The sequence below is a fragment of the Procambarus clarkii genome, chromosome 25 (genome assembly GCF_040958095.1).
Source record: "Procambarus clarkii isolate CNS0578487 chromosome 25, FALCON_Pclarkii_2.0, whole genome shotgun sequence".
NCBI classification, from domain to species: Eukaryota; Metazoa; Arthropoda; class Malacostraca; order Decapoda; family Cambaridae; genus Procambarus; species Procambarus clarkii.
This window is the reverse complement of record NC_091174.1, coordinates 35,522,798-35,549,193: the sequence shown is the minus strand read 5'-3', so window position 1 is coordinate 35,549,193 and position 26,396 is coordinate 35,522,798. Positions and strand designations below refer to the sequence as shown.

General features: G+C 53.0%; 1 protein-coding gene across 1 annotated transcript in view; it reads left to right on the top strand.

The window, feature by feature from the left end:
• Positions 1-26,396, top strand: part of LOC138368663 (neuronal growth regulator 1-like) — a 257,376-nt gene that overhangs the window by 3,570 nt on the left and 227,410 nt on the right. The window lies entirely within an intron of this gene.

Sequence of the window (26,396 nt, the reverse complement as noted above, 5' to 3'; positions counted from 1 at the left end):
ACTTGGTAGGGGTAGGTGTTTGTTATGGGTAGTCTTGGTGGGGATAGGTGTTTGTAGGGGTAGTCCTATTGGGGGTAGGTGTTTGTGGGGGTATTCTTGGTGGGGGTAGGTGTTTGTTGGGGTAGTCTTGGTGAGGGTAGGTGTTTGTGGGGGTAGTCTTGGTGGGGATAGGTGTTTGTGAGGAGAAGTCTTGGTGGGGGTAGGTGTTTGTAGGGGTAGTCTTAATGGGGGTAGGTGTTTGTGGGGGGGTAGTCTTAGTGGGGGTCGGTGTTTAAGGAGGTAGTCTTAGTGGGGGTAGGTATTGGTGGAGTTTGTCTTTGTGGGGATAGGTGTTTGTGGGGGTAGTCTTGGTTGGGGTTTTTAGTTGTGGTGGTAGTCTTGGTGGGGGTAGGTGTTTGCGCGGGAAGTCTTGGTGGGAGGTAGGTGTTTGTGGGGGTAGTCTTGGTGAGGGTAGGTGTTTGTGTTGGGTAGTCTTGGAAGGGGTAGGTGTTTGTGGGGGTAGTCTTGGTTGGGGTAGGTGTTTGGGGGGTAGTCTTGGTGGGGGTAGGTGTTTGTGGGTTTAGTCATTGTGGGGGTAGATGTTTGTGGGTTTAGTCTTGATGGGGTTAGATGTTTGTGGTTGTAGCCGTAGTGGAGATAGGTGTTTGTGGAGGTAGTGTTTGTGGGGGTAGTCTTGGTGGGGGTAGGTGTTTTTTTGGGTTGTCTTGGTGGGGGTAGGTGTTTTTTGGGGTTGTCTTGGTGGGGGTAGGTGTTTGTGAGGGTAGTCGTGGTGAGGGGAGGTCACTGTGGGGTAGAGGTCTTGGTGGGGTTAGGTGTTTGTGGGGGTAGTCATGTTGGGGGTAGATGTTTGTGGGGTAGTCCTGGTGGGGGTAGGTGTTTGTGAGGGTAGGTGTTTGTGGAAGCGGGGGTCTTGGGAGGGGGTAGGTGTTTGTGGGGGTTGTCTTGGTGGGGGTAGTCTTATTGGAGTTAGATGTTTGAGGGGGTAGACTTTGTAGGGGTAGGTGTTTGTCGGGGTATTCTTGGTGGGGGTAGGTGTTTGTAGGGGTAGTCTTGTTGGGGGTAGGTGTTTGAAGGGGTAGACTTGGTAGAGGTAGGTGTTTGTGGGGGGTAGTCTTGGTGGGTGGTGTAGGTGTTTGTAAGGGTAGTCTTATTGGGGGTAGGTGTTTGTGGGGGTATTCTTGGTGGGGGTAGGTATTTGTAGGGGTAGTCGTGTTGGGGGTAGGTGTTTGAGGGGGTAGACTTGGTAGAGGTAGGTGTTTGTAGGGGGTAGTCTTGGTGGGGGTAGGTGTTTGTAAGGGTAGTCTTATTGGGGGTAGGTGTTTGTAGGGGGTATTCTTGGTGGGGGTAGGTGTTTGTTGGGGTAGTCTTGATGGGGGTAGGTGTTTGTGGGGATAGCCTTGGTGAGGGTAGGTGTTTGTGGGGGTAGTCTTGGTGGGGGTAGGTGTTTGTGGATGTAGTCTTTTGGGGGTAGTTGTTTGTGGAGGGTAGTCTTGGTGGGGGTAGGTGGTTGTAGGGGTAGTCTTGGTGGGGGTAGGTGTTTGTGGGGGGTAGTGTTGGTGGAGGTAGGTGGTTGTAGGGGTAGTCTTGGTGGGGGTAGGTGTTTGTAAGGGTAGTCTTATTGGGGGTAGGTGTTTGTGGGGGGTATTCTTGGTGGGGGTATTCTTGGTGGGGGTAGGTGTTTGTTGGGGTAGTCTTGATGGGGGTAGGTGTTTGTGGGGATAGCCTTGGTGAGGGTAGGTGTTTGTGGGGGTAGTCTTGGTGAGGGTAGGTGTTTGTGGGGGGTAGCCTTGGTGGGGGTAGGTGTTTGTGGATGTAGTCTTTTTGGGGGTAGTTGTTTGTGGGGGGTAGTCTTGGTGGGGGTAGGTGGTTGTAGGGGTAGTCTTGGTGGGGGTATGTGTTTGTGGGGGTAGGTATTGGTGGGGTTAGTCTTGGTGGGGGTAGGTGGTTGTAGGGGTAGTCTTGGTGGGGGTATGTGTTTGTGGGGGTAGGTATTGGTGGGGTTAGTCTTAGTGGGGATAGGTGTTTGTTGGGGTAGTCGTAGTTGGGGTAGGTGTTTGTGGTGGTAGTCGTGGTGGGGGTAGGTGTTTGTAGGAGTAGTCTAGGTTGGGGGTAGGTGTTTGTGGGGGAAGTCTTGGTGAGGGGTAGGTGTTTGTGGTGGGTAGTCTTGGTGGGGGTAGGTGTTTGTGGCGGTAGTCTTGCTGGGGGTAGACTTGGTGGGGGTAGGTGTTTGTGGGGGTAGCCTTAGTGGGGGGGTTTTGTTTGTGGAGGTAGTCTTGGTGGGGGGTCGTCTTGGTGGGGGTAGGTGTTTGTGGGGGTAGTCTTGGTGGAGGTAGGTGTTTGTGGGGGTAGTCTTGTTGGGGTTAGATGTTTGAGGGGGTCGACTTGGTAGGGGTAGGTGCTTGTCGGGATATTCTTGGTGGGGGTAGGTGTTTGTTGGGGTAGTCTTGTTGGGGGTAGGTGTTTGAGGGGGTAGACTTGGTAGGGGTAGGTGCTTGTGGGGGGTAGTCTTGGTGGGGGTAAGTGTTTGTAAGGGTAGTCTTATTGGGGGTAGGTGTTTGTGGGGGTATTCTTGGTGGGGGTAGGTGTTTGTTGGGGTAGTCTTGGTGGGGGTAGGTGTTTGTTGGGGTAGTCTTGGTGAGGGTAGGTGTTTGTGGGGGTAGTCTTGGTGGGGATAGGTGTTTGTGAGGAGAAGTCTTGGTGGGGGTAGGTGTTTGTAGGGGTAGTCTTAATGGGGGTAGGTGTTTGTGGGGGTAGTCTTGTTGGGGGTAGGTGTTTGTGGGGGTGGTCTTGTTGGGGGTAGGTGTTTGAGGGGGTAGACTTGGTGGGAGTAGGTGTTAGTGGGGGCATTCTTAGTGGGGGGTTGGTGTTTGTGGGGGTGGTCTTGGTGGGGGTAGGTGTTTGTGGTGGGTAGTTTTGGGGGGTAGGTGTTTGAGGGGGTAGTTTTGGTGAGGGTAGGTGTTTGTGGGGTTAGTCTTGTTGGGGGGTTGGTGTTTGTGGGTGTAGTCTTGATAGGGGTAGGAGTTTGGGGGGAGTAGTCTTGGTGGGGGGTTGGTATTTGTGGGGGTAGTCTTGGTGGGGGTTGGTGTTTTGGGGGTAGTCTTGGTGGGGGATTGGTGTTTGTTGGGGAAGTCTTGGTGGAGTTAGGTGTTTGTGGGGGTACTCTTGGTGGGGGTAGGTGTTTGTGGGGGGTAGTCTTGGTGGGGGTAAATATTTGGGGGGTATTCTTGGTAAGGGGTAGGTGTCTGTGGGGGTAGTCTTGGTGGGGGTAGGTGTTTGTGAGGAGTAGTCTTGTTGGGGTAGGTGTTTTGGGGGTAGTCTTGGTGGGGGTAGGTGTTTGTTGGGGGTAGTCTTGGTGGGGGTAAGTGTTTGTTGGGGTAGTCTGGGGGAGGGTAGGTGCTTGTGGGGAGTAGTCTTAGTGGGGATAGATATTTGTGGGTGTAGTCTTGGTGGGGGTAGGTGTTTGTAGTTGTAGCCTTGGTTGGGGTAGGTGTTTGTGGAGGTACTGTTTGTGGGGGTAGTCTTGGTGGGGGGGTAGGTGTTTGTAGGGTTTAGTCTTGGTGGGGATAGATGTTTGTGCTGGTAGTCTTGTTGGGGGTAGGTGTTTGTGGGGGTAGTCTTTGTGGGGGTAGGTGTTTGTGGGGGTAGTCTTGTTGGGGGTAGGTGTTTGTGGGGGTAGTCTTTGTGGGGTAGCTGTTTATAGGGGGTAGGTGTTTGTGTGGGGGGTCTTGGGATGGGGTAGGTGTTTGTGAGGGTAGTCTTAGTGGGGGTAGGTGTTTGTGGGGGTAGTCTTGTTGGGGGTAGGTGTTTGAAGGGGGTTAGACTTGGTAGGGGTAGGTGTTTGTTATGGGTAGTCTTGGTGGGGATAGGTGTTTGTAGGGGTAGTCCTATTGGGGGTAGGTGTTTGTGGGGGTATTCTTGGTGGGGGTAGGTGTTTGTTGGGGTAGTCTTGGTGAGGGTAGGTGTTTGTGGGGGTAGTCTTGGTGGGGATAGGTGTTTGTGAGGAGAAGTCTTGGTGGGGGTAGGTGTTTGTAGGGGTAGTCTTAATGGGGGTAGGTGTTTGTGGGGGGGTAGTCTTAGTGGGGGTCGGTGTTTAAGGAGGTAGTCTTAGTGGGGGTAGGTATTGGTGGAGTTTGTCTTTGTGGGGATAGGTGTTTGTGGGGGTAGTCTTGGTTGGGGTTTTTAGTTGTGGTGGTAGTCTTGGTGGGGGTAGGTGTTTGCGCGGGAAGTCTTGGTGGGAGGTAGGTGTTTGTGGGGGTAGTCTTGGTGAGGGTAGGTGTTTGTGTTGGGTAGTCTTGGAAGGGGTAGGTGTTTGTGGGGGTAGTCTTGGTTGGGGTAGGTGTTTGGGGGGTAGTCTTGGTGGGGGTAGGTGTTTGTGGGTTTAGTCATTGTGGGGGTAGATGTTTGTGGGTTTAGTCTTGATGGGGTTAGATGTTTGTGGTTGTAGCCGTAGTGGAGATAGGTGTTTGTGGAGGTAGTGTTTGTGGGGGTAGTCTTGGTGGGGGTAGGTGTTTTTTTGGGTTGTCTTGGTGGGGGTAGGTGTTTTTTGGGGTTGTCTTGGTGGGGGTAGGTGTTTGTGGGGGTAGTCGTGGTGAGGGGAGGTCACTGTGGGGTAGAGGTCTTGGTGGGGTTAGGTGTTTGTGGGGGTAGTCATGTTGGGGGTAGATGTTTGTGGGGGTAGTCCTGGTGGGGGTAGGTGTTTGTGAGGGTAGGTGTTTGTGGAAGCGGGGGTCTTGGGAGGGGGTAGGTGTTTGTGGGGGTTGTCTTGGTGGGGGTAGTCTTATTGGAGTTAGATGTTTGAGGGGGTAGACTTTGTAGGGGTAGGTGTTTGTCGGGGTATTCTTGGTGGGGGTAGGTGTTTGTAGGGGTAGTCTTGTTGGGGGTAGGTGTTTGAAGGGGTAGACTTGGTAGAGGTAGGTGTTTGTGGGGGGTAGTCTTGGTGGGTGGTGTAGGTGTTTGTAAGGGTAGTCTTATTGGGGGTAGGTGTTTGTGGGGGTATTCTTGGTGGGGGTAGGTATTTGTAGGGGTAGTCGTGTTGGGGGTAGGTGTTTGAGGGGGTAGACTTGGTAGAGGTAGGTGTTTGTAGGGGGTAGTCTTGGTGGGGGTAGGTGTTTGTAAGGGTAGTCTTATTGGGGGTAGGTGTTTGTAGGGGGTATTCTTGGTGGGGGTAGGTGTTTGTTGGGGTAGTCTTGATGGGGGTAGGTGTTTGTGGGGATAGCCTTGGTGAGGGTAGGTGTTTGTGGGGGTAGTCTTGGTGGGGGTAGGTGTTTGTGGATGTAGTCTTTTGGGGGTAGTTGTTTGTGGAGGGTAGTCTTGGTGGGGGTAGGTGGTTGTAGGGGTAGTCTTGGTGGGGGTAGGTGTTTGTGGGGGGTAGTGTTGGTGGAGGTAGGTGGTTGTAGGGGTAGTCTTGGTGGGGGTAGGTGTTTGTAAGGGTAGTCTTATTGGGGGTAGGTGTTTGTGGGGGGTATTCTTGGTGGGGGTATTCTTGGTGGGGGTAGGTGTTTGTTGGGGTAGTCTTGATGGGGGTAGGTGTTTGTGGGGATAGCCTTGGTGAGGGTAGGTGTTTGTGGGGGTAGTCTTGGTGAGGGTAGGTGTTTGTGGGGGGTAGCCTTGGTGGGGGTAGGTGTTTGTGGATGTAGTCTTTTTGGGGGTAGTTGTTTGTGGGGGGTAGTCTTGGTGGGGGTAGGTGGTTGTAGGGGTAGTCTTGGTGGGGGTATGTGTTTGTGGGGGTAGGTATTGGTGGGGTTAGTCTTGGTGGGGGTAGGTGGTTGTAGGGGTAGTCTTGGTGGGGGTATGTGTTTGTGGGGGTAGGTATTGGTGGGGTTAGTCTTAGTGGGGATAGGTGTTTGTTGGGGTAGTCGTAGTTGGGGTAGGTGTTTGTGGTGGTAGTCGTGGTGGGGGTAGGTGTTTGTAGGAGTAGTCTAGGTTGGGGGTAGGTGTTTGTGGGGGAAGTCTTGGTGAGGGGTAGGTGTTTGTGGTGGGTAGTCTTGGTGGGGGTAGGTGTTTGTGGCGGTAGTCTTGCTGGGGGTAGACTTGGTGGGGGTAGGTGTTTGTGGGGGTAGCCTTAGTGGGGGGGTTTTGTTTGTGGAGGTAGTCTTGGTGGGGGGTCGTCTTGGTGGGGGTAGGTGTTTGTGGGGGTAGTCTTGGTGGAGGTAGGTGTTTGTGGGGGTAGTCTTGTTGGGGTTAGATGTTTGAGGGGGTCGACTTGGTAGGGGTAGGTGCTTGTCGGGATATTCTTGGTGGGGGTAGGTGTTTGTTGGGGTAGTCTTGTTGGGGGTAGGTGTTTGAGGGGGTAGACTTGGTAGGGGTAGGTGCTTGTGGGGGGTAGTCTTGGTGGGGGTAAGTGTTTGTAAGGGTAGTCTTATTGGGGGTAGGTGTTTGTGGGGGTATTCTTGGTGGGGGTAGGTGTTTGTTGGGGTAGTCTTGGTGGGGGTAGGTGTTTGTTGGGGTAGTCTTGGTGAGGGTAGGTGTTTGTGGGGGTAGTCTTGGTGGGGATAGGTGTTTGTGAGGAGAAGTCTTGGTGGGGGTAGGTGTTTGTAGGGGTAGTCTTAATGGGGGTAGGTGTTTGTGGGGGGGTAGTCTTAGTGGGGGTCGGTGTTTAAGGAGGTAGTCTTAGTGGGGGTAGGTATTGGTGGAGTTTGTCTTTGTGGGGATAGGTGTTTGTGGGGGTAGTCTTGGTTGGGGTTTTTAGTTGTGGTGGTAGTCTTGGTGGGGGTAGGTGTTTGCGCGGGAAGTCTTGGTGGGAGGTAGGTGTTTGTGGGGGTAGTATTGGTGGGGGTAGGTGTTTGTTGGGGTAGTCCTGGTGAGGGTAGGTGTTTGTGTTGGGTAGTCTTGGAAGGGGTAGGTGTTTGTGGGGGTAGTTTTGGTTGGGGTAGGTGTTTGGGGGGTAGTCTTGGTGGGGGTAGGTGTTTGTGGGTTTAGTCATTGTGGGGGTAGATGTTTGTGGGTTTAGTCTTGATGGGGTTAGATGTTTGTGGTTGTAGCCGTAGTGGGGATAGGTGTTTGTGGAGGTAGTGTTTGTGGGGGTAGTCTTGGTGGGGGTAGGTGTTTTTTGGGTTGTCTTGGTGGGGGTAGGTGTTTTTTGGGGTTGTCTTGGTGGGGGTAGGTGTTTGTGGGGGTAGTCGTGGTGAGGGGAGGTCACTGTGGGGTAGAAGTCTTGGTGGGGTTAGGTGTTTGTGGGGGTAGTCATGTTGGGGGTAGGTGTTTGTGGGGGTAGTCCTGGTGGGGGTAGTGTTTGTGGGGGTAGTCTTGGTGGGGGTAGGGTTTTTTTTGGGTTGTCTTGGTGGGGGTAGGTGTTTTTTGGGGTTGTCTTGGTGGGGGTAGGTGTTTGTGGGGGTAGTCGTGGTGAGGGGAGGTCACTGTGGGGTAGAGGTCTTGGTGGGGTTAGGTGTTTGTGGGGGTAGTCATGTTGGGTGTAGATGTTTGTGGGGGTAGTCCTGGTGGGGGTAGGTGTTTGTGAGGGGTAGGTGTTTGTGGAAGCGGGGGTCTTGGGAGGGGGTAGGTGTTTGTGGGGGTAGGTGTTTGTGGGGGTAGTCTTGGTGGGGGTAGTCTTGTTGGGGTTAGATGTTTGAGGGGGTAGACTTTGTAGGGGTAGGTGTTTGTCGGGGTATTCTTGGTGGGGGTAGGTGTTTGTAGGGGTAGTCTTGTTGGGGGTAGGTGTTTGAAGGGGTAGACTTGGTAGAGGTAGGTGTTTGTGGGGGGTAGTCTTGGTGGGTGGTGTAGGTGTTTGTAAGGGTAGTCTTATTGGGGGTAGGTGTTTGTGGGGGTATTCTTGGTGGGGGTAGGTATTTGTAGGGGTAGTCGTGTTGGGGGTAGGTGTTTGAGGGGGTAGACTTGGTAGAGGTAGGTGTTTGTAGGGGGTAGTCTTGGTGGGGGTAGGTGTTTGTAAGGGTAGTCTTATTGGGGCTAGGTGTTTGTAGGGGGTATTCTTGGTGGGGGTAGGTGTTTGTTGGGGTAGTCTTGATGGGGGTAGGTGTTTGTGGGGATAGCCTTGGTGAGGGTAGGTGTTTGTGGGGGTAGTCTTGGTGGGGGTAGGTGTTTGTGGATGTAGTCTTTTGGGGGTAGTTGTTTGTGGAGGGTAGTCTTGGTGGGGGTAGGTGGTTGTAGGGGTAGTCTTGGTGGGGGTAGGTGTTTGTGGGGGGTAGTCTTGGTGGAGGTAGGTGGTTGTAGGGGTAGTCTTGGTGGGGGTAGGTGTTTGCAAGGGTAGTCTTATTGGGGGTAGGTGTTTGTGGGGGGTATTCTTGGTGGGGGTATTCTTGGTGGGGGTAGGTGTTTGTTGGGGTAGTCTTGATGGGGGTAGGTGTTTGTGGGGATAGCCTTGGTTAGGGTAGGTGTTTGTGGGGGTAGTCTTGGTGAGGGTAGGTGTTTGTGGGGGGTAGCCTTGGGGGGGGTTGGTGTTTGTGGATGTAGTCTTTTTGGGGGTAGTTGTTTGTGGGGGGTAGTCTTGGTGGGGGTAGGTGGTTGTAGGGGTAGTCTTGGTGGGGGTATGTGTTTGTGGGGGTAGGTATTGGTGGGGTTAGTCTTAGTGGGGATAGGTGTTTGTTGGGGTAGTCGTAGTTGGGGTAGGTGTTTGTGGTGGTAGTCGTGGTGGGGGTAGGTGTTTGTAGGAGTAGTCAAGGTTGGGGGTAGGTGTTTGTGGGGGAAGTCTTTGTGAGGGGTAGGTGTTTGTGGTGGGTAGTCTTGGTGGGGGTAGTCTTGGTGGAGGTAGGTGTTTGTGGGGGTAGTCTTGTTGGGGTTAGATGTTTGAGGGGGTCGACTTGGTAGGGGTAGGTGCTTGTCGGGATATTCTTGGTGGGGGTAGGTGTTTGTTGGGGTAGTCTTGTTGGGGGTAGGTGTTTGAGGGGGTAGACTTGGTAGGTGTTTGTGGGGGGTAGTCTTGGTGGGGGTAAGTGTTTGTTGGGGTAGTCTTGGTGGGGGTAGGTGTTTGTGGGGGTATTCTTGGTGGGGGAAGGTGTTTGTTGGGGTAGTCTTGGTGGGGGTAGGTGTTTGTTGGGAGAGTCTTGGTGAGGGTAGGTGTTTGAGGGGGTAGTCTTGGTGGGAGTAGGTGTTTGGGGGGGTAGCCTTGGTGGGGGGTAGGTGTTTGTGGATGTAGTCTTTGTGGGGGTAGTTGCTTGTGGTGGTAGTCTTGGTGGGAGTAGGTGGTTGTAGGGGTAGTCTTGGTGGGGTAGGTGTTTGTGGGGGTAGGTATTGGTGGGGTTAGTCTTAGTGGGGATAGATGTTTGTGGGGGTAGTCGTGGTTGGGGTAGGTGTTTGTGGTGGTAGTCTTGGTGGGGGTAGGTGTTTGTAGGGGTAGTCTAGGTGGGGGGGTAGGTGTTTGTGGGGGAAGTCTTGGTGAGGGTAGGTGTTTGTGGTGGGTAGTTTTGGTGGGGGTAGGTGTTTGTGGGGATAGTCTTGGTGGGGGTAGGTGTTTGTGGGGGGTAGACTTGGTGGGGGTTTTTGTTTGTGGGGGTAGTCTTGGTGGGGGTCGTCTTGGTGGGGGTTGGTGTTTGTGGTGGTAGTCTTGTTGGGGTTAGATGTTTGAGGGGGTAGACTTGGTAGGGGTAGGTGTTTGTCGGGATATTCTTGGTGGGGGTAGGTGTTTGTGGGTGTATTCTTGGTGGGGGTAGGTGTTTGTGGGGGTAGGTGTTTGTGGGGGTAGTCTTGGTGGGGGTAGGTGTTTGTGGGGGTAGGTGTTTGTGGGGGTAGTCTTGGTGGGGGTAGACTTGGTGGGGGTAGGTGTTTGTGGGGGTAACCTTAGTGGGGGGGGTTTGTTTGTGGGGGTAGTCTTGAGGGGGGTAGGTGTTTGTGGGGGTAGTCTTGTTGTGGTTAGATGTTTGAGGGGGGTCGACTTGGTAGGGGTAGGTGTTTGTCGGGAGAGTCTTGGTGAGGGTGGATTTGTAAGGGTTGTCTTGGTGGGGGTTGGTGTTTGTGGGGGGTAGCCTTGGTGGGGGGTAGGTGTTTGTGGATGTAGTCTTTGTGGGGGTAGTTGTTTGTGGTGGTAGTCTTAGTGGGAGTAGGAGGTTGTAGGGGTAGTCTTGGTGGGGTAGGTGTTTGTGGAGGTAGGTATTGGTGGGGTGAGTCTTAGTGGGGATAGGTGTTTGTGGGGGTAGTCGTGGTTGGGGGTAGGTGCTCGTGGGGGTAGTCTTTGTTGGGGGGTAGGTGTTTGTGGGGGAAGTGTTGGTGAGGGTAGGTGTTTGTGGTGGGTAGTCTTGGTGGGGGTAGGTGTTTGTGGTGGTAGTCTTGGTAGGGGTAGGTGTTTGTAGGTTGGGTAGTCTAGGTTGGGGGGTAGGTGTTTGTGGGGGAAGTCGTGGGGAGGGTAGGTGTTTGTGGTGGGTAGTCTTGGTGGGGGTAGGTGTTTGTGGGGGTAGTCTTGGTGGGGGTAGGTGTTTGTGGAGGGGTAGACTTGGTGGGGGTAGGTGTTTGTGGGGGTAGTCTTTGTGGGGGTTTTTTGTTTGTGGGGGTAGTCTTGGTGGGGGTCGTCTTGGTGGGGGTAGGTGTTTATGGTGGTAGTCTTGTTGGGGTTAGATGTTTGAGGGGGTAGGCTTGGTAGGGGTAAGTGTTTGTCGGGATATTCTTGGTGGGGGTAGGTGTTTGTTGGGGTAGTCTTGGTGGGGGTAGGTGTTTGTGGGGAGGTAGTCATGGTGGGGGTAGGTGTTTGTGGGGAGGTAGTCTTGGTGGGGGTAGGTGTTTGTGGGGTTAGTCTTGGTGGGGTTAGGTGTTTGTGGGAGTAGACTTGGTAGGGGTAGGTGTTTTTGGTGGGTAGTCTTGGTGGGGGTAGGTGTTTGTGGGGGGTAACCTTTTTAGGGGTAGATGTTTGTGGGGGTAGTCTTGGTGGGGGTAGGTGTTTGTGGGGGTAGTCTTGGTGGAGGGTAGGTGTTTGTGGGGGTAGTCTTGGTGGGAGTAGGTGTTTGGGGGGTACTCTTGGTGGGGGTAGGTGTTTGTTGGGGTAGTCTTAGTGGGAGGTTGGTGTTTGTGGGGGTAGTCTTGGTGGGGGGTCGTCTGGGTGGGGGTAGGTGTTTGTCGGGGTAGTGTTACGGTGCCCTCTCCTATTTCTTTCGTTTGCCGGCTTAAAGAGTCATATCAGCTCTCCCTACTGATTCTCTGAGGTTCAGGGAGTCTAATGATATATGTGGCGACCAGACCGGCTGCCAGTTAAGGGAAGGGAGTTATTTTATAAGTTGTAAATAAAGGAAAATTGGCGCCCTGTTATAAAATGAAACAGTATCCCCTACGGTAGATATGACCTTTTGGAAGGGACACAAGCCGATCGCGGATTGGCCGACGTAGGTCGCGGGCGACAAATCAGGGCCCGCCATGACGTCACCGAGTGCCCCGGGCGGCGCCAACGTCAGAGTGGCCCTGACTTTGGAAGCGACAGGACGCGCTTCGGTCTGCTCTCAAGGATTGCAGGCTCTGCAAGCCTTGTTCAGTGGATTGAGCTGGCCCTCGCAGCCCATCATAGTTATTGGAGACCCTGCGCTTCTGGGAAGCAAAAGAGGAACCAAGTTCAGTGAGCAGAGAAGTCCCAAACTTGGAAAATAGTCGGCGACGACGCTGGGCGGCGCCGCTGGTTGGACGTTGAGGTCTGGAAGGTGGGGGGCAGGCCTAGCTGTGATTGGGGTCACATCCACTGAGCATCTTGGAAGGACGACACCGTGCCTAGGACAAGGAGCAACGCCTTGTGGGAGAGGCGAGTGTGGGGAAAAATAGTGATTAGCTCAGCGCTCGTCGATGAACCAGGATTGGGGCAGCTGAATCTCAGGGATTGGAACGGCGACGACGCGAAGGCTTCACGACACCTGAGGACCTGTGGAACGCCCTGGATCGTCAAGGATCGACCCAAGGAAGCGTGGGAACCTCACACCATCGAGGGACAGGCGTCGTGAGCCAGGAGTGTAAGGTAGATCATTTTCCCTCCCATTACCCCTTGTATGAGTAGGCTAGTTAGGCCACAATATTTACTTGTGTATGTGGCAGCAAGACTTTATTACTTTAATAGTAGAATAGGCTGCAAGGCAGCTTGTGTCCAGGACTGTCAGAGAGGACAGTGTGTATGGATGACAGGACAGTGAAGAAGAGGCGCCGACGTGGTGAAGAGGCCTTCCTGTGAGAGTGTGAGACTCCTGTCTTCCTGCCCAGTTGAAGGAGTGTTGGAGGTCGTGGAAGAAGAGGCTGACGAGCTCCAGACTCATTATCCATATTCCATATTCATGTATTACTTGTGATTGTGTGTGTGTGTTCATGTAATTTGCATCAGTAAATCCACACCTTTTATTACTGTGTTTGAGTGTGCCTCCATTTATGATATTTCTCTATGAGCATACATTTCTGGCTACAAACAATATATAATACACCCACTGAACTGCATTGCTGGGGTGCAGATATAATAACCCAGCTGGCGACCTTGCTAAGAGGAAGATAGAGAAGACAGGCGGGAAAGGAGTTCCTGCAACCTTTTTTTTGTCTGGCAGGCAAGGCTCAGGGAGGTTATGGTTATAAGGTAAGCCTGAGTCTTCCTTCACTCCCCCACGGGTCTAGGCCGGAACTGTTAACAGCAGTTTCCCCGTGTTTGACTGAAGGGCTTCCAGGGTGAATCAGTGGCACCCCCTTTTGTGGTGGAAGCAAAGACCTGCGGAGGTGGGCATTGTTGGTCCTATCTTGTGTGACCAAGGAGACTCCGGTGAATCCCGGGAGTCGGAGGGGCTGAGTATTTGGGCCTTTTGAGCCCCTAGCAGTTAAGTGTTAGCAGAGCCCCGGACCGCCCACCCCCACGTGACAGTAGTCTTGGTGGAGGTAGGTTTTTGTGGGGGTAGTTGTGGTGGGGATAGTTGTTTGTGGGGGGGTAGTCTTGGGGGTAGGTGTTTGTGGGGGGTAGTATTGATGGGGATAGGTATTTGTGGGGGTAAGGTGTTTGTGGGGGGGGGTAGGCTTGATTGGGGGGGGGGGGGGTAGGAGTTTGTGGGGGTAATCTTCGTGGGGGTAAGTGTTTGTGGAAGTAGTCTTGGTGGGGGTAGGTGATGTGGGGGTAATCTTGGTGGGGGTAGGTGTATGTAGGGGTATTCTTGGTGGGGATAGGTGTTTCTGAAGGTAGTCTTGGAATGGGGTAGGTGTATGTGGGGAGTAGTCTTGGTGGGAGTAGGTGTGTTTGGGGGTAGTCTATGTGGGGGGTAAGTGTTTGTGGGGGGGTAGCCTTGGTTGGGGTAGGTTTCTTTGGATGTAGTCTTGGTGGGGGAACGTGTCTGTGGGGGTAATCTTGGTGGGGCGGGGGATAGGTATTTGTTGGGGATAGTCTTGGTGGGGGTTAATGTTTGTAGGGGTATTCTTGCTAGGGGTAGGAGTTTGTGGGGGTAGTCTTGGTAGGGGTAGGTGTTTGTGAGCAGTAGTCTTTTGGGGGTAGGTGTTTGTTGTGGTAGTCTTGGTGAGGGTAGGTGTTTGTGGGGAGTAGTTTTGGTGTGGGTAGGTGTTTGTGGGTGTAGTCTTTGTGGAGGCAGATGTTTGTGGTTATAGCCTTGGTGGGGGTAGGTATTTGTGGAGGTAGTATTTGTGGGGGTAGTCTTGGTGGGGGGGTAGTTGTTTTTTGGGGTTGTCTTGGTGGGGTTAGGTGTTTGTAAGGGTTAGTCTTGGTGGGGATATGTGTTTGTGAGGGTAGTCTTGTTGGGGGAGGTCATTGTGGGTAGAAGTCTTGGTGGGGTTAGGTGTTTGTTGAAGTAGTCTTGTTGGGGGTAGATATTTGTGGGGGTAGTCTTGGTAGGTGTTAGTAGGGGGTAGGTGTTTGTGGGGGTAGGTGTTTGTGGGGGGTCTTGGGAGGGGGTAGGTGTTTGTGGGGGTTACCTGGTTGATACCTGGTTGATGGGGTTCTGGGAGTTCTTCTACTCCCCAAGCCCGGCCCGAGGCCAGGCTCGACTTGTGAGAGTTTGGTCCACCAGGCTGTTGCTTGGAGCGGCCCGCAGGCCCACATACCCACCACAGCCCGGTTGGTCCGGCACTCCTTGGAGGAATAAATCTAGTTTCCTCTTGAAAATGTCCACGGTTGTTCCGGCAATATTTCTTATGCTTGCTGGGAGGACGTTGAACAACCGCGGACCTCTGATGTTTATACAGTGTTCTCTGATTGTGCCTATGGCACCTCTGCTCTTCACTGGTTCTATTCTACATTTTCTTCCATATCGTGCACTCCAGTACGTTGTTATTTTACTGTGTAGATTTGGTACTTGGCCCTCCAGTCTAGGTGTAGTCTAGGTGGGGGTAGGAGTTTGTGGGGGTAGTCTTGTTGGGGGTAGGTGTTTGAGGGGGGTATGCTTCGTAGGGGTAAGTGTTTGTGGGGGTAGTCTTGGTGGGGGTAGGTGTTTGTAAGGGTAGTCTTATTGGGGGTAGGTGTTTGTGGGGGTATTCTTGGTGGGGGTAGGTGTTTTTGGGGGTAGTCTTGGTGGCGGTAGGTGTTTGTGGGAGTAGTCGTGGTAGGGGTAGGAGTTTGTGGGGGGTAGTCTTGGTGGGGGTAGGTGTTTGTGAGGAGTAGTCTTGGTGGGGGTAGGTGTTTGTGGGGGTAGTCTTGGTGGGGGTAGGTGTTTGTGAGGAGTAGTCTTGGTGGGGGATTGTGGTTGTTCGGGCCTTAATGTGGGTAGGTGTTTGTGCGGGGTAGTCTTAGTGGGGGTCGGTGTTTAAGGGGGGTAGTCGTGGTGGGGGTAGATGTTTGTCGGGGTCGGTATTGGTGGGATTAGTCTTGGTGGGGATAGGTGTTTGTGGGGGGTAGTCTTGGTTGGGGGTAGGTGTTTGTGGTGGTAGTCTTGGTGGGGTAGGTGTTTGTGGGGGAAGTCTTGGTGGGGGTATGTGTTTGTTAGGGTAATCTTGGTGGGGGTAGGTGTTTGTGGGGGTAGTCTTAGTAGGGGTAGGTGTTTGTGGGGGTAGTCTTGGTGGACGGTAGGTGTTTGTAAGGGTAGTCTTGGTGGGGGGGTTGATTTTTGTGGGGGGGTAGTCTTGGTGGGGGAAGGTGTTTGGGGGGTAGTATTGGTAGAGGGTAGGTGTTTGTGAGGGTAGTCTTGGTGGAGGGTAGGAGTTTGTGGGGGTAGTCTTGATGGGGGTAGGTGTTTGGGGGGGTAGGCTTGGTGGGGGTAGGTGTTTGGTGGGGTAGTCTTTGGCGGGGTAGGTGTTTGGTGGGTAGTCTTGTTGGGGTGTCGTCTTGGTGGGGGTAGGTGTTTGGAGGGGGGGGGGTAGTGTTGGTGGGTGGTCGTCTTGGTGGGGGTAAGTGTTTGTTGGGGAAGTCTTGGTGGAGGTACGTGTTTGTTGGGGAAGTCTTGGTGGAGGTAGGTGTTTGTGGGAGTAGTCTTACTGGGGGGATTGGTGTTTGTAGGGGTAGTCTTGGTGGGGGCAGGTCTTTGGGGGGGGGGTACTCTTGGTGGGGGTAGGGGTTTGTGGGGGTAGTTATAGTGGGGGGGTTGGTGTTTGTGAGGGTAGTCTTGGTGGGGTGTCGTCTTGGTGGGGTAGGTGTTTGTCTGGGTAGTGTTTGGGGGGTAGGTGTTTGTGGGGGTAGTGTTGCTGGGGGTAGGTGTTTGTGAATGTAGTCTGTGTGAGGGTAGTTGTTTGTGGGGGTAGTTTTGTTGGGGGTAGGTGTCTGTCGGGGTAATCTTGGTGGGGGTAGGAGTTTGTGAGGAGTAATCTTTTTGGGGTAGGAGTTTGTGGGGGTAGTCTTGGTGGGGTAGGTGTTTGTGAGTGTAGTCGTAGTGGGGTTAGATGTTTGTGGGTGTAGTCTTGGTGGGGGTAGATGTTTGTGGGTGTAGCCTTGGTGGGGGTAGTTTTTTGAGGAGGAGGTGTTTGTGGGGTAGAATTGGTGGGGGTAGGAGTTTTTGGGGGTTGTCTTGGTGGGTGTAAGGGTTTGTGGAGGGTAGTCATGGTGGGGGGAGGTCATTGTGGGGAGAAGTCGTGCTGGGGTTAGGTGTTTGTAGGGGTAGTTTTGATGGGGGTAGCAGTTTGTTGGTGTAGTATTGTTGGGGGTAGGTGTTTGAGGGGGTAGTCTTGGTGGGGGTAGGTATTGGTCGGGTTAGTCTTGGTGAGGGTAAGTGTTTGCGGGGGAAATCTTGGTGTGGGTTGGAGTTTGTGAGTTGTCTTAGTCGGGGTAGGTGTTTGTAGGGGTAGATATTTGTGGGGGTCGGTGTTTGTAAGGATAGTCTTGGTGGGTGTAGGTGTTTGTGGGGGTTATCTTGAGATGATTTCGGGGCTTTTAGTGTCCCCGCGGCCCGGACCTCGACCAGGCCTCCACCCCCAGGAAGCAGCCCGTGACAGCTGACTAACTCCCAGGTACCTATTTACTGCTAGGTAACAGGTGCAGGTAACAGGTAACACGGGTAGTCGTGTTCGGGGTAGGTGTTTGTGGGGGGTAGGTGTTTGGAGGGGTAGGTGTTGGTGGGGGTAGTCTTAGTTTGGATAGTCTTGGTGGGGGTATGGGGGTAGGTGTTTGTGAGGGTAGTCTTGGTTGAAGGTAGGTGTTTGTAAGGGGTATTCTTGGTGGGGGTAGGTGTTTGTGGGAGTAGGTGGTTGGGGGGAACAGGTTTTGGTGGGGGTAGTCTTGGTGGGGGTTGTCTTGGTGGGGTAGGTGTTTGTGGGGGTAGTCTTGGTGGAGGATAGGTGTTTGTGGGGGTAGTCTTAGTGAGGGGTTGGTGTTTGTGGGGGTAGTCTTGGTGGAGGTAGGTGTTTGGGGTGGTAGTCTTGGTGGAGGTAGGTGTTTGTTGGGGGTAGTCTTGTTGTGGGTAGGTGTTTGGGGGTAGTCTTGGTGGGGGGATCGTCTTGGTGGGGGTAGGTGTTTGTGGGGGGTAGTCTTGGTGGACGTAGGTGTTTGTGGGGGTAGTCTTAGTGGGGGGTTGGTGGTTTGTGGGGGTAGTCTTGTTGGGGGTAGGTGTTGGGGGGTACTCTTGGTGGGGGTATGTGTTTGTCAGGGGTAGTCATGGTGGGGGGTTGGTGTTTGTGGGGGTAGGTATTTGGGGGGTTAGTCTTGGAGGGGGGTCGTCTTGGTGGGGATAGGTGTTTATGGAGGTAGTCTTGGTGGAGGTAGGTATTTGTGGGGGTAGTCTTGGGGAGGGGGTAGGTGTTTGTGTTGGTAGTATTAGTAGGGATAGGTGTTTGTGGGAGTAGGTTTTTGTGGGGGGTAATCTTGGTGGGGTGGTAGGAGTTTTGTAGAGGTAATCTTGTTTTGGAGGTAGTCCTAATGGGGGTAAGTGTTTGTTTGGGTAGTCTTAGTGGTGGGTTGGAGTTTGTGGGGTATTTTTCTTGGGGGTAGGTGTTTGTGGGGGGTATTCTTGGTGGGGATAGGTGTTTGTAGGGGTAATCTTTTTGGGGAGTAGGTGTTTATTGGGGGTAGTCTTGGTGGGGGTAAATGTTTGTGGGGGTAGGTGTTTGTGGGTGTAGTCTTGCTGGGGGTAGGTGTTTGTGGGGGTAGTCTTGCTGGGGGTAGGTGTTTGTGAGGAGTAGTCTTGTTGGGGGTAGGAGTTTGTGGGGGTGGTCTTGGTGAGGGTATGTGTTTGTGGGGAGTAGTCTTGGTAGGGTTGTTGTTTACGGGTGTAGTCTTGGTGGGGGTAGATGTTTGTGGGTGTAGTCTTGGTGGGGGTAGATGTTTGTGGGTGTTGCCTTGGTGGCGGTAGGTGTTTGTGGAGGTAGTGTCTGTGGGGGTAGTCTTGGTGAGGGTAGGTGTTTTTGGAGTTGATATGGTGGGGGTAGGTGTTTCTGGGGGAAAGTCTTGGTGGGGATAGGGGTTTGTGGGGGTAGTCTTGGATGGGGTAGGTGTTTGAAGGGGTGTTCGTGGTGGGGGTAGGTGTTTGTTGGGGTTGTCTTATTAGGGGTAGGTGTACGTTGGGGTAGTTTTGGTGGGGGTTGTCTTGGTGGGATTAGGTATTTGTGGGGGTAGTCTTGGTGGGGTTAGGTGTTTGTGAGGGTAGGTGTTTGTAGGGGTAGTCTTGGAAGAGGTAGGTGTTTGTAGGAGTAGGTGTTTGTGTGGGTGGTCTTGGTGGGGGGTAGGTGTTTGTGGGAGTAGTCTTGGTGGGGGTAGGTGTTTTCGGTGGTGTTCTTGGTGGGGGGTAGGTGTTTGTGGAGGTAGTCTTGGATGGGGTAGGTGTTTGTGGGGGTAGTTTAAGAGTGGGTAGTCCTGGAGGGGGTAGATGTTTGTAAGGGTAGTCTTGGTGGGGGGTAGGTGTTTGTGGGGGTAGTCTTGGAGGTGTTACGTGTTTGTATGGGTAGTCTGGGTGGTTGGTAGGTGATTGTGGGGGGTAGTCTTGGAGGGGGTAGGTGTTTGTGGAGGTTGTCCTAGTTGGGGGGGGGGTAGGTGTTTGTGGGGGGTAGTCTTGGTGGGAGTAGGTGTTTGTTGGGGTAGTCTGGGTGAGGGTAAATATTTGGGGGGGGTATTCTTGGTAGGGGGTAGGTGTCTGTGAGGAGTAGTCTTGTTGGGGTAGGTGTTTTGGGGGTAGTCTTGGTGGGGGAAAGTGTTTGTTGGGGTAGTCTGGGTGAGGGTAGGTGTTTGTTGGGGTAGTCTTCGTGGGGGTAGGTTTTTGTTGGGGTAGTCTTGGTGGGGGTAAGTGTTTGTTGGGGTAGTCTGGGTGAGGGTAGGTGTTTGTGGGGAATAGTCTTAGTGGGGATAGATGTTTGTGGGTGTAGTCTTGGTGGGGGTAGGTGTTTGTAGTTGTAGCCTTGTTGGGGGTAGGTGTTTGTGGAGGTTGTGTTTGTGGGGGTGGTCTTGGTGGGGGGGGTTTAGGTGTTTTTTGGAGTTGTCTTGGTGGGGGTAGGTGTTTGTAGGGTTTAGTCTTGGTGGGGATAGGTGTTTGTGCTAGTAGTCTTTGTGGGGTAGGTGTTTATAGGGGGTAGATGTTTGTGGGGAGGTCTTGGAAGGGGGTAGGTGTTTGTGGGGGTAGTCTTAGTGGGGGTAGGTGTTTGTGGGGGTAGTCTTTGTGGGGTAGGTGTTTATAGGGGGTAGATGTTTGTGGGGGGTCTTGGAAGGGGGTAGGTGTTTGTGGGGGTAGTCTTGGTGGGGGTAGGTGTTTGTGGGGGTAGTCTTGTTGTGGGTAGGTGTTTGAAGGGGGGTAGACTTGGTAGGGGTAGGTGTTTGTAGGAGTAGTCCTATTGGGGGCAGGTGTTTGTGGGGGTATTCTTGGTGGGGGTAGGTGTTTGTTGGGGTAGTCTTGGTGGGGGTAGGTGTTTGTGGGGGTAGTCTTAGTGGGGGTAGGTGTTTGTGGGGGTAGGTATTGGTGGAGTTAGTCTTGGTGGGGATAGGTGTTTGTGGGGGTAGTCTTGGTTGGGGTAGGTGTTTGTGGTGGTAGTGTTGGTGGGGGTAGGTGTTTGTGTGGGTAGTCTTGGTGGGAGGTATGTGTTTGTGGGGGTAGTCTTGGTGCGGGTAGGTGTTTGTGGGGGTAGTCTTGGTGAGGGTAGGTGTTTGAGGTGGGTAGTCTTGGAGGGGGTAGGAGTTTGTATGGTAAGTCTTGGTTGAGGTAGGTGTTTGGGGGTAGTCTTGGTGGGGGTAGGTGTTTGTGTGTGTAGTCATGGTGGGGGTAGATGTTTGTGGGTTTAGTCTTGATGGGGTTAGATGTTTGTGGTTGTAGCCGTAGTGAGGATAGGTGTTTGTTGAGGTAGTGTTTGTGGGGGTAGTCTTGGTGGGGGGTAGGTGTTTTTTAGGATTGTCTTGGTGGAGGGTAGGTGTTTTTTGGGGTTGTCTTGGTGGGGGTAGGTGTTTGTGCGGGTAGTCGTTGTGGGGGGAGGTCATTGTTGGTAGAAGTCTTGGTGGGGTTAGGTGTTTGTGGGGGTAGTCATGTTGGGGGTAGGTGTTTGAAGGGGTAGTCCTGGTGGGGGTAGGTGTTTGTGAGGGTAGTCTTGGTGGGGGTAGGTGTTTGTGGGGGTAGTCTTGTTGGGGTTAGATGTTTGAGGGGGTAGATTTTGTAGGGGTAGGTGTTTGTCGGGGTATTCTTAGTGGGGGTAGGTGTTTGTAGGGGTCGTCTTGTTGGGGTAGGTGTTTGAGGGGGTAGACTTGGTAGAGGTCGGTGTTTGTGAGGGGTAGTCTAGGTTGGGGGGTAGGTGTTTGTGGGGGAAGTCTTGATGAGGGTAGGTGTTTGTGGTGGGTAGTCTTGGTGGGGGTAGGTGTTTGTGGGGGTAGTCTTGGTGGGGGTAGACTTGGTGGGGGTAGGTGTTTGTGGGGGTAGCCTTAGTGGGGGTTTTTGTTTGTGGGGGTAGTCTTGGTGGGGGTCGTCTTGTTGGGGTAGGTGTTTGTGGTGGTAGTCTTGTTGGGGTTAGATGTTTGAGGGCGGTAGACTTGGTAGGGGTAGGTGTTTGTCGGGATATTCTTAGTGGGGGTAGGTGTTTGTTGAGGTAGGCTTGGTGGGGGTAGGTGTTTGTGGGGAGGTAGTCATGGTGGGGGTAGGTGTTTGTGGGGAGGTAGTCTTGGTAGGGGTAGGTGTTTGTAGGGGTAGTCTTGGTGGGATTAGGTGTTTGTGGGTGTAGACTTGGTGGGGGTAGGTGTTTATGGTGGGTAGTCTTGGTGGGGGTAGGTGTTTGTGGGGGTAGACTTGGTGGGGGTAGGTGTTTGTGGGGGTAGCCTTTTTAGGGGTTGATGTTTGTAGGGGTAGTCTTGGTGGGGGTAGGTGTTTGTGGGGGTAGTCTTGGTGGAGGGTAGGTGTTTGTGGGGGTAGTCTTGGTTGGGGGTTGGTGTTTGTAGGGGTAGTATTGGTGGGGGAAGGTGTTTGGGGGGGTAGTCTTAGTGGGGCGTTGGTGTTTGTGGGGGTAGTCTTGGTGAGGCAGGTGTTTGGGGATGTACTCTTGGTGGGGGCAGGTGATTGGGGGGTACTCTTGGTGGGGGTAGGTGTTTGTAGGGGGTAGTCTTAGTGGGAGGTTGGTGTTTGTGGGGGTAGTTTTGGTGGGGGGTCGTCTTGGTGGGGGTAGGTGTTTGTCGGGGTAGTCTTGGTGGAGGTAGGTTTTTGTTGGGGTAGTTGTGGTGGGGGTAGTTGTTTGTGGGGGGTAGTCTTGGGGTAGGTGTTTGTGGGGGGTAGTATTGATGGGGGTAGGTATTTGTGGGCGTAGGTGTTTGTGGGGGGTAGTCTTGATTGGGGGGGTTGGAGTTTGTGGGGTTAATCTTCGTGGGGGAAGGTGTTTGTGGACGTAGTCTTGGTGGGGGTAGGTGTTGTGGGGGGTATTCTTGGTGGGGGTAGGTGTATGTAGGGGTATTCTTGGTGGGGGTAGGTGTTTGTGGGGAGTAGTCTTGGTGGGACTAGGTGTGCTTGGGGGTAGTCTATGTGGGGGGTAAGTGTTTGTGGGAGGGAGTAGCCTTGGTTGGAGTAGGTGTCTTTGGAGGTAGTCTTGGTGGGGCGGGGGATAGGTATTTGTAGGGGATAGTCTTGGTGGGGGTTAATGTTTGTTGGGGTATTCTTGCTAGGGGTAGGTGTTTGTGGGGTACTCTTGGTGGGGGTAGGTGTTTGTGAGCAGTAGTCTTGATGGGGGTAGGTGTTTGTTGTGGTGGTCTTGTTGAGGGTAGGTGTTTGTGGGGAGTAGTTTTGGTGGGGGTAGGTGTTTGTGGGTGTAGTCTTTGTGGAGGGTAGTCTTGGTGGGGGGTAGGTGTTTTTTGGGGTTGTCTTGGTGGGGGTAGGTGTTTGTAAGGGTTAGTCTTGGTGGGGATATGTGTTTGTGGGGGTAGTCTTGGTAGGGGTAGGTGTTTGTGGGGGTAGGTGTTTGTGGGGGGTCTTGGGAGGGGGTAGGTGTTTGTGGGGGAAGTCTAGGTGGGGGTAGGAGTTTGTGTGGGGTAGTCTTATTGGGGGTAGGTGTTTGAGGGGGTAGGCTTGGTAGGGGTAAGTGTTTGTGGGGGTATTCTTGGTGGGGGTATGTGTTTTTGGGGGTAATCTTGGTGGCGGTAGGTGTTTTTAGGAGTATTCTTGGTAGGGGTAGGAGTTTGTGGGGGTAGTCTTGGTGGGGATAGGTGTTTGTGAGGAGTAGTCTTGGTGGGGGATTGTGGTTTTACGGGCCTTAATGTGGGTAGGTGTTTGTGTGGGGTAGTCTTAGTGGGGGTCGGTGTTTAAGGGGGGTTGTCTTGGTGGGAGTAGATGTTTGTGGGGGTAGATGTTTGTCGGGGTCGGTATTGGTGGGATTAGTCTTGGTGGGGATAGGTGTTTGTGGGGAGTAGTCTTGGTGGGGGTAGGTGTTTGTGGGGGTAGTCTTGGTGGGGGTATGTGTTTGTAGTGGGTAGTCTTAGTGGGGGGTAGGTGTTTGTGGGGGTAGTCTTGGTGGGGTAGGTGTTAGTAGGGGTAGTCTTGGTGGGGGTAGGAATTTGGGGGGTAGTCTTGGTAGGGGGATAGGTGTTTGTGAGGGTAGTCTTGGTGGAGGGTAGGAGTTTGTGGGGGTAGTCTTGTGGGGGTAGGTGTTTGGTGGGTAGTCTTGGTGGGGGTAGGTGTTTGGTGGGGTAGTCTAGGTGGGGGTAGGTGTTTGGGGGGTAGTCTTGATGGGGGGTCGTCTTGATGGGGGTAGGTGTTTGTGGGGTTAGTCTTGCTGGAGGGTAGGAATTTGTGGGGGTTGTTTTGGTGGGGGTAGGTGTTTTGGGGGGTAGTCTAGGTGGGGTCGTCTATGTGGGGGTAGGTGTTTGTGGTGGAAGTCTTGGTGGAGGTAAGTGTTTGTGGGAGTAGTCTTAGTGGGGGGTTGGTGTTTGTGGGGGTAGTCTTGGTGGGGGCAGGTGTTTGGGGGGTACTCTTGGTGGGGGTAGGTGTTTGTGGAGGGTAGTTATAGTGGGGAGTTGGTGTTTGTGAGGGTAGTTGGTGTTTGTGAGGGTAGTCTTGGTGGGGGTCGTCTTGGTGGGGGTAGGTGTTTGTGGGGGAAGTATTGGTGGGGATAGGTGTTTGTGGGGGTAAGTGTTTGTGGGTGGTAGTGTTGATAAGGGGGTAGGAGTTTGTGGGGGTAATCTTGTTGGGGGTAGGTGTTTGTGGAGGGTAGGTGTTTGTGGGGGGTAGTGTTGATAAGGGGGTAGGTGTTTGTGGTGGTAATCTTGATGGGGGTAGGAGTTTGTGGGGGTAGGTGTTTGTGGAGGGTAGTCTTGGTGGAGATAGATGTTTGTGGTGGTAGTCTTGGTGTGGGGAGGTCATTGTGAGGAGAAATCTTGGTGGGGTTAGGGGTAGCCTTATTGGGGGTAGGTGTTTGTGAGGGTAGTTTTGGTTAGGGTAGCTGTTTGTGGGGGTAGTCTTGTTGGGGGTAGGTGTTTGAGGGGTGAGTCATGGTGGGGGCAGGTGTTTGTGGGGGTAGGTGTTTGTGGAGGGGGGTAGTCTTGATGGGGGTAGGTGTTTATGGGGGTAGTCTTGGTGGGGGTAGGTGTTTGTGGGGGTAGTCTTGGTAGGGGTAGGTGTTTGTGGGGGTAGTCTTGTGGGGGTAGGTGTTTGGGGGGTAGTCTTGGTGGGGGTAGGTGTTTGGTGGGGTAGTCTAGGTGGGGGTAGGTGTTTGGGGGGTAGTCTTGATGGGGGGTCGTCTTGATGGGGGTAGGTGTTTGTGGGGGTAGTCTTGCTGGAGGGTAGGAATTTGTGGGGGTAGTTTTGGTGGGGGTAGGTGTTTTGGGGGGTAGTCTAGGTGGGGGTCGTCTATGTGGGGGTAGGTATTTGTGGTGGATGTCTCGGTGGAGGTAAGTGTTTGTGGGAGTAGTCTTAGTGGGGGGTTGGTGTTTGTGGGGGTAGTCTTGGTGGGGGCAGGTGTTTGGGGGTACTCTTGGTGGGGGTAGGTGTTTGTGGAGGGTAGTTATAGTGGGGAGTTGGTGTTTGTGAGGGTAGTCTTGGTGGGGGGTCGTCTTGGTGGGGGTCGTCTTGGTGGGGGTAGGTGTTTGTGGGGGTAGTATTGGTGGAGATAGTTGTTTGTGGGGGAAGTATTGGTGGGGATAGGTGTTTGTGGGGGTAAGTGTTTGTGGGTGGTAGTGTTGATCAGGGGGTAGGAGTTTGTGGGGGTAATCTTGTTGGGGGTAGGTGTTTGTGGAGGGTAGGTGTTTGTGGGGGGTAGTGTTGATAAGGGGGTAGGTGTTTGTGGTGGTAATCTTGATGGGGGTAGGAGTTTATGGTGGTAGTCTTGGTGGGGGTAGGTGTTTGTGGAGGGTAGTCTTGGTGGGGGTAGGTGTTTGTCAAGGGTAGTCTTGGTGGGGGTAGGTGTTTGTGGAGGGTAGTCTTGAAAGGGGTAGGTGTTTGTGGGGGTAGTTTTAGAGGGGGTAGTCCTGGAGGGGGTAGATGTTAGTGGGGGGTAGTCTTGGTTGGGGGTAGGTGTTTGTGGGGGTAGTCTTGGACGGGTTACGTGTTTGTATAGGTAGTCTTGGTGGTTGGTAGGTGATTGTGGGGGGTAGTCTTGGAGGGGGTAGGTGTTTGTGGGGGTAGTCCTGGTTGGGGGGGTAGGTCTTTGTGGGGGTAGTCTTGGTGGGGGGTAGTCTTGGTAGGGTAGGTGCTTGTGGGGATGGTAGTGTTGGGGTAGGTGTTTGTGGGGGTAGTCTTGGTGTGGGTAGGTGTTTGTGGGGGTAGTCTTGGTGGGGGTAGGTGTTTGTGGGGGTAGCCTTGGAGGGGGTAGGTTTTTGTGGGGGTAGCCTTGGAGGGGGTAGGTTTTTGTGGGGGTTGTTTTGGTGGGGGGAAGGTGTTTGTAGGGGTAGTCTTGGTGGGGGAAGGTGTTTATGGGGGTAGTCATGGTGGGGGTAGTATTGATGGGGGTAGGTGTTTGTGGGGGTGTTGTTTGTGGGGGTATTTGTTTGTGGTGGTAGTCTCGGTGTGAGTAGGTGTTTGTGGGGGTAGTCTTGGTGGAGGTAGGTGTTTGTGGGGGTAGTCTTGGTGGGGGTAGGTGTTTGTGGGGGTAGTCTTGGAGGGGGTAGGTGTTTGTGGAGGTAGTCTTGGTGGGGGTAGGTGTTTGTGGAGGTAGTCTTGGTGGGGGTAGGTGTTTGTGGGTGTTGTCTTGGTGGGGGTAGATGTTTGTGGGGTGTAGTCTTGGTGGGGGTAGGTGTTTGTGGGGGTGGAGTTTGTGGGGTAGCCTTGGTGGGGGTATTTGTTTGTGGTGGTAGTCTTGGTGGGGGTAGGTGTTTGTGGGGGTAGTCTTGGTGGGGGTAGGTGTTTGTGGGGTTAGTCTTGGAGGGGGTAGGTGTTTGTGGAGGTAGTCTTGCTGGGGGTAGGTGTTTGTGGGTGTTGTCTTGGTGGGGGTAGATGTTTGTGGGGGGTAGTCTTGATGGGGGTAGGTGTGTGTGTGTGGGTGGTCTTGGTGGGGGGTAGGTGTTTGGGGGGTAGTCTTGGAGGGGGTAGGTGTTTGTGGGGGTTGTGTTTGTGAAGGGTAGTCTTGGTGGGGGTAGGTGTTTGTGGGGGTAGTGTTTTTGAGGGGTAGTCTTGGTGGGGGTAGGTGTTTGTGGGGGTAGTGTTTGTGAGGGGTAGTCTTGGTGGGGGTAGGTGTTTGTGGGGGTAGTGTTTGTGAGGGGTAGTCTTGGTAGGGGTAGGTGTTTGTGGGGGTAGTGTTTGTGGGGGTGGTCTTGGTGGGGGGTAGGTGTTTGTGGGGTTAGTGTTTGTGAGGGGTGGTCTTGGTGGGGGTAGGTGTTTGTGGGGGTAGTGTTTGTGAGGGGTAGTCTTGGTGGGGGTAGGTGTTTGTGGGGGTAGTGTTTGTGAGGGGTGGTCTTGGTGGGGGTAGGTGTTTGTGGGGATAGGTGTTTGTGGGGGTAGGTGTTTGTGGGGATAGGTGTTTGTGGGGGTAGTTTAATATAACTAATCCGCTTCGACGTAGTGTTCCGTGTAAGGTTCTTCTATTACCAACACATTCATCGTCTTCAATAACCTAAGTGTCTTCTCCGATTGCCATTCTTCCTAACCTATTATTGTCCAATAATGTTAAATAATCCGGTTAGGACACGAGATATAAACAAATTATATATATTTCCCTCTCCTGGTATAGTAGTTATATTTAGCATTACTGTGAGTGCCTTTGACAGTTTTAAGCCGAAAACGCGTTTTCGGCTTATTTTGCCTTCATCAGAGCAAAGAATGACGCGTTCATTCTACGTTCATTTTACTGCTTTCATTTTACTTCTACTACCTCTTACGATATCTATACCTCTTACGATATTTGTACCTCTTGCAATAAATGTACCTCTAACGATATCTGTACCTCTTACGGCATCTGTGCCTCTTACGAAATCTGTGTCTCCTACGATATCTGTGCCTTATACGATATCTAAGCCTCTTTTGATATCTGTACCTCTTACGATATCTGTGCATCTTAATATATATGTACCTCTTACGATATCTGTACTTCTTACGATATCTGTGCATCTTACTATATGTGTATATGTACCTCTTACGACATCTGTACCTCTTACGATATCTGTGCCTCTTCTGATATCTGTACCTCTTTCGATATCTGTAATGCTTACGATATCTGTACCTTTTATGATATTTGTACCTCATACGATATCTGTACCTCTTACGATATCT